Raw genomic sequence first — 12,641 nt, forward strand, 5'->3', positions numbered from 1 at the left:
CCATGGTGGCTCGAGCCAGGGCCATCTGCCACGGAGAAAGGAGCAAACCAGCAGGTTGGGAGTAGCTTCCAGTCCTCTTTATGGAAATAGGGAAGAGTGTTTTCTCTCTGAAATCTGGGAGCAATGAGTGTGCAGAGAGCCTGGCTGTGAGGCAGCAGGACAGGAGGATGTAAAGCCCTGTCAGCCCATGCAGGGGAAGGAAATAGCATGCTTGGTGGGGAGCCAAGGAGTTTTCCTAAAGCCCAAGAGATTTCTGCTTTTCTCCCTTGGACATCCATCCATCCATCCACCCACCACCCATGACAGGGGACCTGGGATGTTTCTTTTCCCTTTGCAGGAGCCCAGCTCAGAGCTTCCCCAGTCCCCAAGGCACGCAGGTTCATTGGGAACCCCACCTGAACCTCCTCCTTTTGCAGAGGCCTCCTGGATAAGGCACATCCAGCATCCCGCCTCCCCCCCAGCATTTAATTACTCCAGGTTTCCAGTCGCTCTGGTGAGTTTAATATGAGCTATGTAAATTCCTCCCAAGAATGATAGGATTTTGACAGCCTGATTTGCCTCGCAGGCATCCTCAAACCAGCTCATTTTCTCTTCCCTGGAATTTTCGAGTGGTCGGGTGGCATTTGATTATCATTGGCTGGCATATCTGAGCTCTGGGGTTGTGCATAAAGATATTTTAAATTTAATAGGTTTAAGATGTCATTATTTCCATGCTGATGAATTTATACTTGTAACCAGAGAAACTTAGAGCATTTAATGAACTTATTTAGATATCATGGTGCAAGCTTTAAACCCAATCCCCAGTATAAAATTAAATCATATTGGATAAAAACTAACACCCAGAAGCAAAAACTGAACTTGGTTAATGGACAAATTTCAAAAGACAGAATAAATACAGACATAAGGCACCTAGGGGACAGATTTACTAAGAGTTTTTGCACTATTTTCAATGGAGCTTGTAATAGCATAAAAGTATTAAATCTGATTTACTAGAAAGGATTTGTATAGTATTTTGTTGCCTGTTTCCCAGTACTGCAGCCCCTTCCCCATCTCTCCCAGCTCTCTGACAGGAACTCTGTTCACAGCTGAACACAGTGGAGTAAGCTCCAGTTTTGCCAAGGAGCCTGCAAGCAGCCAGAGAAAAAAGTAACGCAACTATTCGGTGATCCAAAAGGATTGACAATGTGATTCTATGAAAATCAATTCTCATTCCAAACAGGTCAATACAGAGCAGCCCTGCCAGGCTGGCTGGGAGATGGATGCTGCACGCCCAGCCATAGGACAGTCCTTCCTACCTGCCCCAGTTTGCTAAGGTAGGTTTGAGATATCATTCCCAGCTTCTTCATGTCAGAGCTTTTCTGAATATCTTCTAAATCCTATGAGCTTTCAGAATTTGTGCAAAAAAAGTGTCCGTCCCCAAATGGGAGATTTCAGTTTTTGCTGTAGTTGTCCATGTCATGTGGGGTAATGACACACAGGTCAGGTTTGAAAGTACCAAAAGTGTCCTTTTGTTTTGGGGGGATGAACATTCAGAGAGTCCAGATAGGGAGATTAAGTTCTTGATTTATTTCTGATGACCTCATTCCAGATGTAAGTACTGATGAGTTGCTCTAATAGTGACTGCTGTTATCAAATTCAGCATCCTTATGGAAAAAACACCCTACCACAGCTATATTTCATTTGAAACAAAGTAGCTAGAGGAGAAAGAGGAAACAGATTAGTATGAAATTGGAAGGGATTAAATTAAAAAGTTTTAAAAAGCAAGATAGGTGACCTTTTCTATATTACCTACAATCAGAGATTGCTCATTTAATGCTTACTGAAAGCAGACAAATGCACCAGAAAGCAGCCAGCAGGGCTGAAGCACAGAAGAGAATCACTAAAAGGAGTTAATGGGACTAGATTTTCGCAAAATTAATCTTCTATGGATTGATGACACATAAGAAACAAGGACTAGGTATAAAGTCCTATATGAGTTTTAGCAGTGAATGGAAATTAGAATAGCAATCCTGCAGGTACCTGTGCTGGACACTGTCAACATATTCAGAAATTATGTGGAACAAAGACATGAGTGGTGGGATGGTAAAGTTTGCAGGTGACACAGATTTGTTGAGAGTAACCAGATTTAAAGCAGAAATTTGCAGAAGGATCTTGCAGAAATAAGTATCTGGGTGATAGGAACTGGCAGGTGAAAATCAGTACTGATAAGTGCAAATTAATGCCCTTGTTGAAACAGGTCTGCCTACATACACAGAATGGTGGGCTTTGAATTAGCACTTACCCTTAAGCAGGAAAATGTACTGGAGCCTTTGTGGCTCTTCCTCTCCAAACGCTGGCACCATCCTCATGGCCACGGGGAGGATGGAGGAAGGCTCCAAGAGTGAGGGGTGTCACTATGCCAAGGTCAAATCCCTGCACAGCCACACCTCTGATCCTGCGTGCAGGTCTGATTGCCCACTGCAGAAAGGCTGCAGGAGAACAAGAGAAGGAACAGGGAAAGCAACAAATCTCGGACACAGGCAACAGCCTCTGTGACAGGAAAAGCTCCCTATGTTGAGGGCTCTTGCTTGGAAAAGCCATGACTGATGGGGAAAGGGTAGAGGCCTGCACTGTCTTGAGGGACGTGAAGGTGAATAGGAGTGAACATTGCTTGTAATGCAAGAGGGAGAGTGCCAAACTCCTGGTCTGGGGAGAGGAGGGCTCGCTTTTTAATTTCCTATTCTATTTTTAACTGTAACAGTCAGCTTAGAGCATGTTGAGAGGAGGGCAACCAGGATGGTGAAAGGTTTTGAGGGCAAGACTTGGAGGAGTGTTCAGGTCACTTGGTTTATTCAGCTTGGAAAAGAGAAGGCTGAGGGGGAGCTCATGGCAGTCTACAGCTTCCTTGGGAGGGAGGGAGTGGTAATGAAGGAGGAGCTGCTGATCTCCTCTCTCTGGTGACCAGTGATAGGACATGAAGAAATGGGATGAAGCTGTATCAGGGGAAGTTCAGACTGGATGTTAGAAGAAGGGTTCTTCCCTTAGAGGGTGGTCAGTCTCTGGAACAGTTCCCCCACAGCACCAAGCCTGTCAGAGTTCAAGGAACATTTGGAGGATGCTCTTAGTCATATGATTTAGCGTTAGGTGGTCCTTCAAGGAGCAGGGGTTGGACTCGGTGATCCTTATGGGTCTCTTCCAATATTATTCTATAGAATTATTCTATGATTCTATGACCAGCAGCCAGTAGAGCGGGTCAACAATTTTCCAGCAGAATAGTTTTCCGAGCTACTTTCTGTTGGAAAATGCTGATTCGATGGTACCAAGACGCTCTGTGGGAACACGTCAGTGCCATCAAAGCTGTCAGCAGAAGCCAGATATCTGCCTGGCCTCCTTGCCTGCTGCCCAGCTGGCTGGCTCCCTGGGACAGCTGGGCCCCTGCACTGCAGCCAGCAGCCCATTTGATTTCTCTTTACTTCTTCATTGTTCTATTTCTATTGCATTTTCCCCTACATTTTCATCTTTCTGTTTTATATCCAAGGTACTTACTGCATTACAAAATCCCCTGTTGCCTGTCAGAACATCAGGTGCCAAATCAAAGCGCAAGTCACTCAGTGATTTTAATTTATATTATAATTTAAATGAGCTTTAAACATGCATTATAAGGTATAAAAATATACAAACTAAAAGAACACATACAACAAAAAGTTGGTTTTGGTTTTATTTGTATATCATGTCATATATTAACATAAAGTCATAGTTTCTGTTGTACAAAGGTTGAGCCCATGAAACCAAAATGATACATTATATTTAAATCTCTTTCTACCTCACTGGGCTAAACTGAAATGACATTTTTGTAGGATACAATTTCAGAATTTTGCTCCCTGGGCAATTTCAACATTTTGCAGTGTTCGGTTGCTTCGTTTCACAGATGTTTCCATAAAGAACAGGAAAGACAGAATGGATGTTCTCTCTGTTGAAATGAAAATACCTGTTCTCAACATGAATCAAGGCTAATGTATGACACAAAATGGATGAGTCAGATTTTAAAGATAGGTGGAAAATCAACCATATCTGGGGTAAAATGAACAAGCAAACCCCATGTCCTAATCATCACATCACTGGAAACAGGAGCAGGAGACACGATGTAAAATACCCATCTTTGTAATCCAAGATGGAAAGAAATCAGAAGAAATAAATAACTTTGTGATTTGGGATGGTTTCTAGAATTTTTGATTTGCCTATAACATACAGCAGAGCAGAAACCTTCATGTAGGTGAATAGTGCCTGTGCTATGGATGAGATTGTCTCTGAGTGCTGGTGGTACAAAAAGCTCCCATGAGATAACCAGGCTTTATTTGTAACTAGATAAGCCACTCCTTTGAAAGGCTCAGCATGCTCATTTTGAATGGAAAAGCCTAAGTTTGGCCCATAAAATCACATGAATTATTTGAAAGGTTGATTTAGAGGTTGTTTATCTGGTGAGCTGGTGGTGCTGGAGCAAGTTAGTGCAACTCCTGCGTGCAGTGAGCTGCAGGAGGGTCTCTGCCCAGTGTCCTCCATAAGCTTATGAGACTACTCATAATAAGCTTATGAGAGGGTCACAGTGATACAGGTGATGTTTCAGGTAATAAAAGATAAGCCACCACACCATCATCTCCAAAACTGGTGGTCATCACTGTCACTTTTCTCTTTCTGTGGTGATTACTTTCAAAAAACTTTAACAATTGTCTGAGATAACTTCAGCACATGGAGCCGCTGCTCCATGGGTCACCATTAGCATTTAAAATTAGATGAACAATTAGCCTGTGAGCTTGGCACTTGGATGACTGCTGCCTCAAAGGTGGCTGCAGGTACAGCCCAACATTCTCAGGGTCACAGCAATGCTGGTGGGATGAGATGCAGTGGGATGCCCAGAGGAGGTGCCAGCATCAGCAAGAGGACTCCGGGATATATAGTGTTATTTATTATGCCTTCAATTGCTTTTTCTTCTCCCCTTCTTCATCAGGGCACTGGAGGGAACAGGAACATGCTATCTAATTTCCTAATTTTCCTGTCAGCTTCCTGGTTTTCAAAATGATTGCAGCAGAAATCTATAAAATGAGGATGAGGGAAGCAACCTTAATACCACTGTAAATCTCCAAAATGGATGCAGAAACACAGTACTCAAATAGGAGTAAATAAAAGCAAGAAGAGATTCATTCCAGTTTTCTTCTCTGTAAACCTACTGGCAGCTTGGAATTATTCAGAAAACAACATTTAACTGAGAAAAAGGGAACCCTGTAAAATAGTAAAGATTATACCGTAAAGCTAAGCACCCTCCATAAATCATGGCTGGGAACATTGCTAAGTTATAGGAACCTGCAGATGGCTGTCATTAAAGGCAAAGAGCTTCTCCCAGCTTGGCAGGCCGTGCTGCGTCCTGGTGTGCAGCTACAAATCGAGCTGCTTTCATGGGGGAGTCGCAAAAGTGGTTTTAAAATAGGAATTTCAAGCAGAAGCTGCGTGAGCCGTTCAGCAGGACTCAGGCTTATTGCAAAACCACAGCAGTAATTTCAGGCCTGATTTACAGGAGATTCTAATAAACCTCCTCTGTTTAAAATGATATGGCAATAGTTTATCACTGGTGCGTGTCCAAGGCGAGAGGAGCGGGTGTGGGGCAGGGTTCCTCCAGTACCAAGTCTGGTGTTTACGTCCACCATAAACAGAGACAGCCCCTGCCTGTCCTAGGAGATGAGGACTGCTGGACCAGGTAAGCTGCTGGGGGTCCTGTCTCCCAGCTGATGTTTGGGAATAAGTCAGGACAGACCACCAGGCTCCTTCCCTGCTCTTAACACATTCTTGTGTGCTCACCCAAGGCAGCTCTGGTTTTCCCTCTGGGATGAACCCGTCTGGGGTTTCGACTCGAGAAACAGCAGGGGAGATGCTCAAAACAAGCCTGCAAAGCTCAAAATAGCACACACCAGCTGCTGCTGCTTTCAAGATAAAGATGTCACCAGGTGAGCTCCTCTAGGATTATGTATTAAGCCACCCCATGACACAGCATCAAGACACTCTGCAGCCCCACAGGGCAGTGTTGTCTCTACCCCAGCCAAGAACTGAGGGTGTGGGGGGATGTCTGTGCCGGTGCTCAGCCACGGGGTACTGGGGGGACAGCTGGGGGACAGCTGGGGGGAGCCAGGGCTGTGCTGGCTCCCCAGGAAAAGCTGTGCCAGGCACTGCTTGCCAGAGGCAGGTCACACTATCTACTTTCTTGCAAGAGCCTCTATGGAGACTTAATCTTAAATACCACCCTGGGGCACAAGCGCTCTCTGTGGTGGTCCTGCACCAAGAGGTTCAGATGTAGTCTGTCAGTTCAAATACCCTGTGTATGACAAGGTCTCCATGAACCTACCTTTCTTTTCAGGTTGGAAATATTTAGCCACACTTACCCAGGGTTCACGGCTTTTCAAGGTCACCGTCTCTAACAAGGTCAGTAGCCTTTTCTTATACAAAATGGCACTGTAGCTGATGGCATTGATTTTAAATCTCCCCTGCCCCAATCTTCCCATTTCTCTTGTATCATTCTGACTTTTTCAGCATTTCTGCAAGAGCATCATATGCCTGCAGGTGCTGGCACCAGCTTGCTGGGCTCACTGCTCAGTGGGCCAGGGGCTTTCCCAGGTGCTAGCCAGGCTTCCTGCAAAAGCTGTTGTCAAAACGCTTTCCAAAAACATGGCCAGGAGGAACTGGATCCCACACCATTATTTTTCTTCTCTGTCTCTGGGTGAACTGGAAAACTGCTCCCTGCATCTCTAACAACTGTGTTTAGCTCCTTGTCACAACCCCCTTTGTGCATCGGTAGAAAAGGCATCACCAGCAGATGCAATTTCTTTCAGTGCTGGAATTGTGTTTATTTTACTGGAATTGCACTCCATTTGTCTGGTGGCAAAGGGACTAGGCAATTTCTATTGGCAGCACTGAATGTACTGAGATTGGCAGTGCTCGGGCACTCACGGCTTGTTACCCGAGGAAACTTCAGAGCATACTAATTTATCCCACCACGGAGCAGCAGTAGAAGAACCATACAGATGGTATCAATCAGTCTTACATTAGTAACACGGTAAACATTTTTTAAGATGGTAAAAGACACAATAAATCTGCTTTATTCTCTTTCATTGTAAGGTCCAGTTCTTCCCTTCCATCATAGAAACAACTTCCAGGTAATGGAAGGGATATTGCATTCGCTATTCACAAATCACAGTTTGACCTATTATTTGTAATTTTCAGTGCCTCCCTTCTTATGCGGTGTTCATAAAATGAGATTAGAGTGATTTACAATAGTGAGAGATGGAACAAGACTAAGAGGAGATGTGACTCATTAGACATAATCCTGAGGCTGTTGGAAGGAACTTGCTTCGCTCAGGAAGATGTGCTGTGATTTTCCAAAGCAGTCTAGGGGATTTAGATGTACCTTTGAGGGGTTTCAGCACTGAAAACGTGACCCAACATAACCCACTAGCCCTGATTTTATCTTTCATAAAGCCAACCTAGAAATTCAGATTGAAAGTTCCCAAGGCCCACTAGTCTTCTTCATGATATTGTTGTAAAATAGTGCCCTTTAAATGTTGAGTCACCGAGTTTTTCATAAGTGAAAAAGATATTTTTATTTGCGTTCAACATGAGGAAATTATACTTTGGTTGTAATTTACAGTGCTGTGAAATTATCCTTATTAGTTGTGGGTGGCGTGCTTAACTGCTGTATCTGAACTTAAGAAAGAACTTGCTTCCCTAATCCAAACCAAAAATGCTCTCATCTGTCCTGTTAACAGGTATGAATTGGGCTTCATCAAGTAAATGAAAAATAAACAGGAAGAACACCCAAGGGTTTATTTTAATGCACAAGGAAATGAACTCCAGCAGAAACCAGTCCATCTCCTGGAGTCATGGATGGTGTTGGGAACAGGTGGCTGGGCTCCTGTTGGGCCATTTGGAGAGTGCTAATAGCCCCCCTGGTTTAGTATTTCCTCCTGCTTGGTTTTCTCTCCTTGAGCACCCACATATTTCTACCAAACTGTTCAGTGCATCTCCCTCCCCCCAAAAAAATTGCATGTCAAGGAGCAAGTGCTTGCTTCTGTTCTCTCGGAGCAGACAGGATCTGTAACAAATGACTCACATGCAGTAATTACAGTCTATTTCTTCCTATCTTGCATTGATTATTCTGATGTGGAAAGAATAGTTTTCTCCTGAATAAAGGAAAAGCTCTGAAGACCCAAACACTGAATCGCTGATTTTTTTTTTCCTATTTTTTCCCCATTTCTTTGTTTTTCAGGCACTGTTTATAGACGTAGTATAATGAGGAGATGAAACATTTATAAACAAAACCTCCTGTCAGAGTACTTGTAGTTTATGTTTGCTTAAAGGACAATTTTGTGTCACCTCTTTGTATTTTAATAGTCAAAATAAATTTTGCATAATAATTCAACTCCTCTCTGCTGCCTGTAATGACTATCTGCATTTTTCTGATGGATGTTTGTATTTGTTTCCTATGATTTACATGACCTGACATCTCATATAATGAGCTTCCCAGCACAAATGCCATTTGTGATACTCCATGCAGCACTAATCTATCATTTGATGACCTTACAAGTGCTGGGGTCACGGATTCAATCAGTGAAATGTTTCAGGGTGCAATTAATTAATTTCCCCCTCCCCACTCTACAACTGTTCACTTAAAATTTGATGAAAGCGATGTTTTTCCGTAACACTTCTTCAATACATACGGTTTGTTTGTGTAATCAATCACGCCAAGTTGGGGAGTTCTTAGTATTCATGGGTTTCTCTTGCTCGAAACTTCCAAATGTTTATTTTCTAGCATAATTTAATACTTTAATTAACCAAACAACTAGCTACTGTACGTTTTAAAATAGACCTAGGTTGTGATTTAATAACGTGGTTTTGTCTTTTCTAAAGCTGGGCTGGATTGCTCCTCATGGGCTGTGGAGCCACTTGGGCTGTGACCGACACTGCTGAGCTGACTGTGTCCCGTGTTGGCCTTGCTGAGCTGTGCTGTGGCCTGCTGCAAACCCTGATGGAGCTCTTTGCTCTCTGCTCTAGGCTTCTTATTAAAAAAAAAAAAGAGAGAGCTTGTGGTCTTGGTGTTTAGCATCCTTTTCTTGCTCCCGTGTTGCTTAAGAGCTCATGCAGACGTCAGGAGGGAGAGTTGTGGGTGAGGGTTCTCTTGCACAGAGCCGTGGTGTTTTCTTTCTGTGGTTCAGGGCACCCTCTGGAGATGTATGGCTCATTTTCAGGAGTCTGTGAGAAACAGATAGCAAAACCTAGGCTTAAATTCCCTATCCTGGGATTAGCAACTTAGAATAATAGAATCATTAAGGTTGGAAAAGACCTCTAAGATCACTGAGTCCAACCATTAACCTAATCCTGTCAGGTCCAGCACTAAACCATGTCCCTGAGCACAATGTCTACAGGCTTTTTGAACACTTCCAAGGACAGTGATTCCACCACTGCCCTGGGCAGCCTGTTCCAATGCCTGACCACCCTTTCAGTGAAGAAATTTTCCCTAATATGCGGTCTATAACACCCTGTTGCAACTTGAGGACATTTCCTCTTGTTCTATCACTTGTTACATGGGAGAAGAGACTAACTCCTACCCCTCTACAACCTCCTTTCAGGTAGCTGTAGTTGTTCTGCTGTCCCAGCAGAAAGGTGCTGGGACCTGCATGCTGAGGAGCACTGACACGACCTGATGCTGTTGTTGTAACTTCTGCTGGTCCCAGAAGCCTGGCTTTCCATCAACCTCCTCCAAAACAAGGGCATGAGCTTCCTGGCACCTGAGGAACATCACAAACCTCAGCTCTCCACTCCTTCCACCAGGAACTGGTATGACTCCTGATCTTTTTAAGGCAAAGGGCTTCACTTTTTGACAGTTCTCACCCTGGAGATGAGAAACTCAAAAATCCAAATTTTGCTGCTCTTTTGGGGCACTAATTAAAGATATGTCAGTGTGAGGAGTTATCTAAAGGGCTGCACTGTATAGGTGAGGCACAGTCACATCCCCAGCCCTGCTGTACATTACAAAGGCCTGGCATTTTGTCTCTGCCTTTGACTTTATGCTGTGTTTTGTAGATTTTTGCTAATAATGGAAGCAGGTGTATTTTTGTGCATATGCAGCCATCTTTTCACCTAATAATGTGAGTTTCTAATTTACAGATGGCTCTGGAACACAGTCCTCCAGGACCCTGTTGGGAGAAGGAGATATGGTCTTTGCCAGCAGCACTCAGGAATAAGCTTCTTGCAAGGAGCAGAAAGCCCTTGGTGGCTTTGAAATGAAATCCCTGAGATGCTGTTATTATGTTAACAAGTTTTCTTTTATCCTATCAAGGTCTTAGGGAATCTTTCTATTGACCATTAAGGCAAAGCAAGACAAAACATGCTGAAATTGAGATCTGAATGCTTACAGATGAAAATCCTATAATGTTATGATTCTACTTCTCTTCAGATAAATATGATTGTTTCTGCAATCCTGCTGCTTGGCTTACTGAAGCCCAGGAAAAGACTTAGAGGGAGAGAAGACAGAGATATGAGGGAAAAAATAACAATCCAGACACTATTCCAAATCCACTGATAAACTGTGTTCAGAAGAGGCACAGGTATGTCTTTAAGGGACAGCATCCCTTTAGTGCAAAGCAGCTTTGGAAATAACACTGGTGGCATCTCCCTGAGGTTGGTGGCTTTTGTAAAGGGCTTTACATAACACTAAAATCTGTGTGGTTAAACAGGTGCTGGGAACATGTGGGATGATATTACACTCTAACTCAGTCCCTGCTGCTGCTTGTTTGCTGGAGCAGGGTTATCTCACATGATGCTTGCCCTGGTCTGGGTGTGGAGGAGGCTTTGGAAAGGAGGGATCTCGGGGGCAGAGACTTGGGGGGTGATTCCCTACATGGCTTCGGTCACTGTGTCATGACTTGCTAGCAAGATCTTTCTCACAAATGATGTTTTCTTTCCATTGTTTTGAACAGACTGTGGGTGGTAAATCACAGCAATGCTTGGTTGGAATAGTGATGTAGCAATGTGTTTTGCTCATAGTTTGTAGCCATTGATTTGATGGAAAACAGGCAGGGAATGCAGTGGAGTAGTGTGTTAGACCCATCCAACTCTACAGTCTGGCTCATGTCTATAAACACATGTGCAGGCATTTACAGAATTAAAACTTAATGTTTTATTTTGCTGGGAATTGGTTGTATTCAGCTTGAGATGTGGTCAATATTGAGAATATTATGTACATACAGGTCTATATAGACTATAGCCATTGCTACAGTGGGAGAATTGCTGCTGCTGCACAGACTTCTTGCAGTGGTGTTTGGGCTATGAAATGTTAGAGGTCAGGAACAACCAGTCCCAGCAAAGAACAAACTGCCTGAAGCAAAATTTCTCTATAGTGAGAGAGTTTAGAAGTAGTATCTGAAATTAAAAAAAAGTTACTGTGCTTTTTGCTCTATCAGCAGACTTTAATGAAATTTTAAGGGGAAAAAAAATTGCTTCGTGGCTTAAAGTATGAGCTATGCTACTAATCTCTGCAAAGGAGTTTTGTAATTGAAATGCTGATGAAACAGCATCTCCACTGACTCAAATGATGACCCAACAGTGTCTGACATCAGCATATACGGGGCTGCATAACGCTGTCATGATCGTAAGAGTTCTCGATAATGTAGGCATGTTGAAAACTGTGGCTTACACTCTTACCTAAATTCTGGGGGGTTTTAATTATTTTTCACGATCCTTATGGCATCTGTTCTCTGTGTGATACTGTAAGGACTTGGACTGCCTTGGGAGGTCACAGGTATTGCAAGGTTGTCTTTGGGAGGTTCTTGGCATGGCTTATACTGCCTATTGGTAACAGCATTACCCTCTGCTGTCATTTTTAGCTGGACTTTTTAAAAGAGAAATTATTTTAGCACTTATACTGACAGTGTCTGTGGTCTCAGGTTAGGAAAGACAAGAGCACTCTCCACGCTGCTCCGCTCAACCTCTCAGCCAAAGTGTGTTTTTGAAAGACAGTTTCTCAGCCAGGTTAGCTTGAGGGCTTCTCAGCCAAGCCAGGAGCTCAGCTTTTCTCAGCCATCATTGCCCGCATATCTTATTTTGGGGCTTTCCTTTAGTTTGCTGGTTTTGCTCCAGTTTGCACAGCCCTAAGGAAACCAGGACCTTGCAGGGCTGGCGTGCTCAGGGAGACCTGCTCAGATCTGCTCTGTGAAATGCAGTCATCTAATGCTAATTTTTTTTTCAGAATTCTCTACACTTTTCTCTTCTTGAGGTTTCAAAAAAAAAAACCCAAAACTGTGAAGAAAGAGACATATAAATTACTAGTCTCAGCCTGTGCCTTTCAGTGTGTGTTTCAGATGAATACACACCAACATGCCTTCATTATTGCCCTGTTTTGTACCTACCCGTCAGGTGTGTAAAGTAGTGCCAGTATCAGAAAATCTCATCTTCTTCTCCCCTTTGTTTAAAAGTAGGTGAATGTGCAAGCGAGGTATATATAAAAAAGGACTGTAAGAAATAGCTTTGGCTTTTTAAATGGCAATTTCCTTCCCTAAAATTGGAATGCCAATGTTTAAGTGGACAAAAAATGCAATATGTACTCTTGCTGCCTCATAATTTTC

General features: G+C 43.3%; 1 long non-coding RNA gene across 1 annotated transcript; it reads left to right on the forward strand.

Moving 5' to 3' along the window:
• The first annotated feature begins 469 nt into the window (after positions 1–469).
• On the forward strand, positions 470–8,384 carry LOC126637349 (uncharacterized). Its single transcript, XR_007628310.1, has 4 exons — positions 470–1,313; positions 5,835–5,975; positions 6,383–6,447; positions 7,788–8,384. It is a non-coding gene; the product is annotated as an uncharacterized LOC126637349 (long non-coding RNA).
• Positions 8,385–12,641: the final 4,257 nt, after the last annotated feature.

The sequence above is a fragment of the Myiozetetes cayanensis genome, unplaced genomic scaffold (genome assembly GCF_022539395.1).
Source record: "Myiozetetes cayanensis isolate MyiCay16 unplaced genomic scaffold, myiCay2020 scf15, whole genome shotgun sequence".
Lineage (NCBI taxonomy): Eukaryota > Metazoa > Chordata > Aves > Passeriformes > Tyrannidae > Myiozetetes > Myiozetetes cayanensis.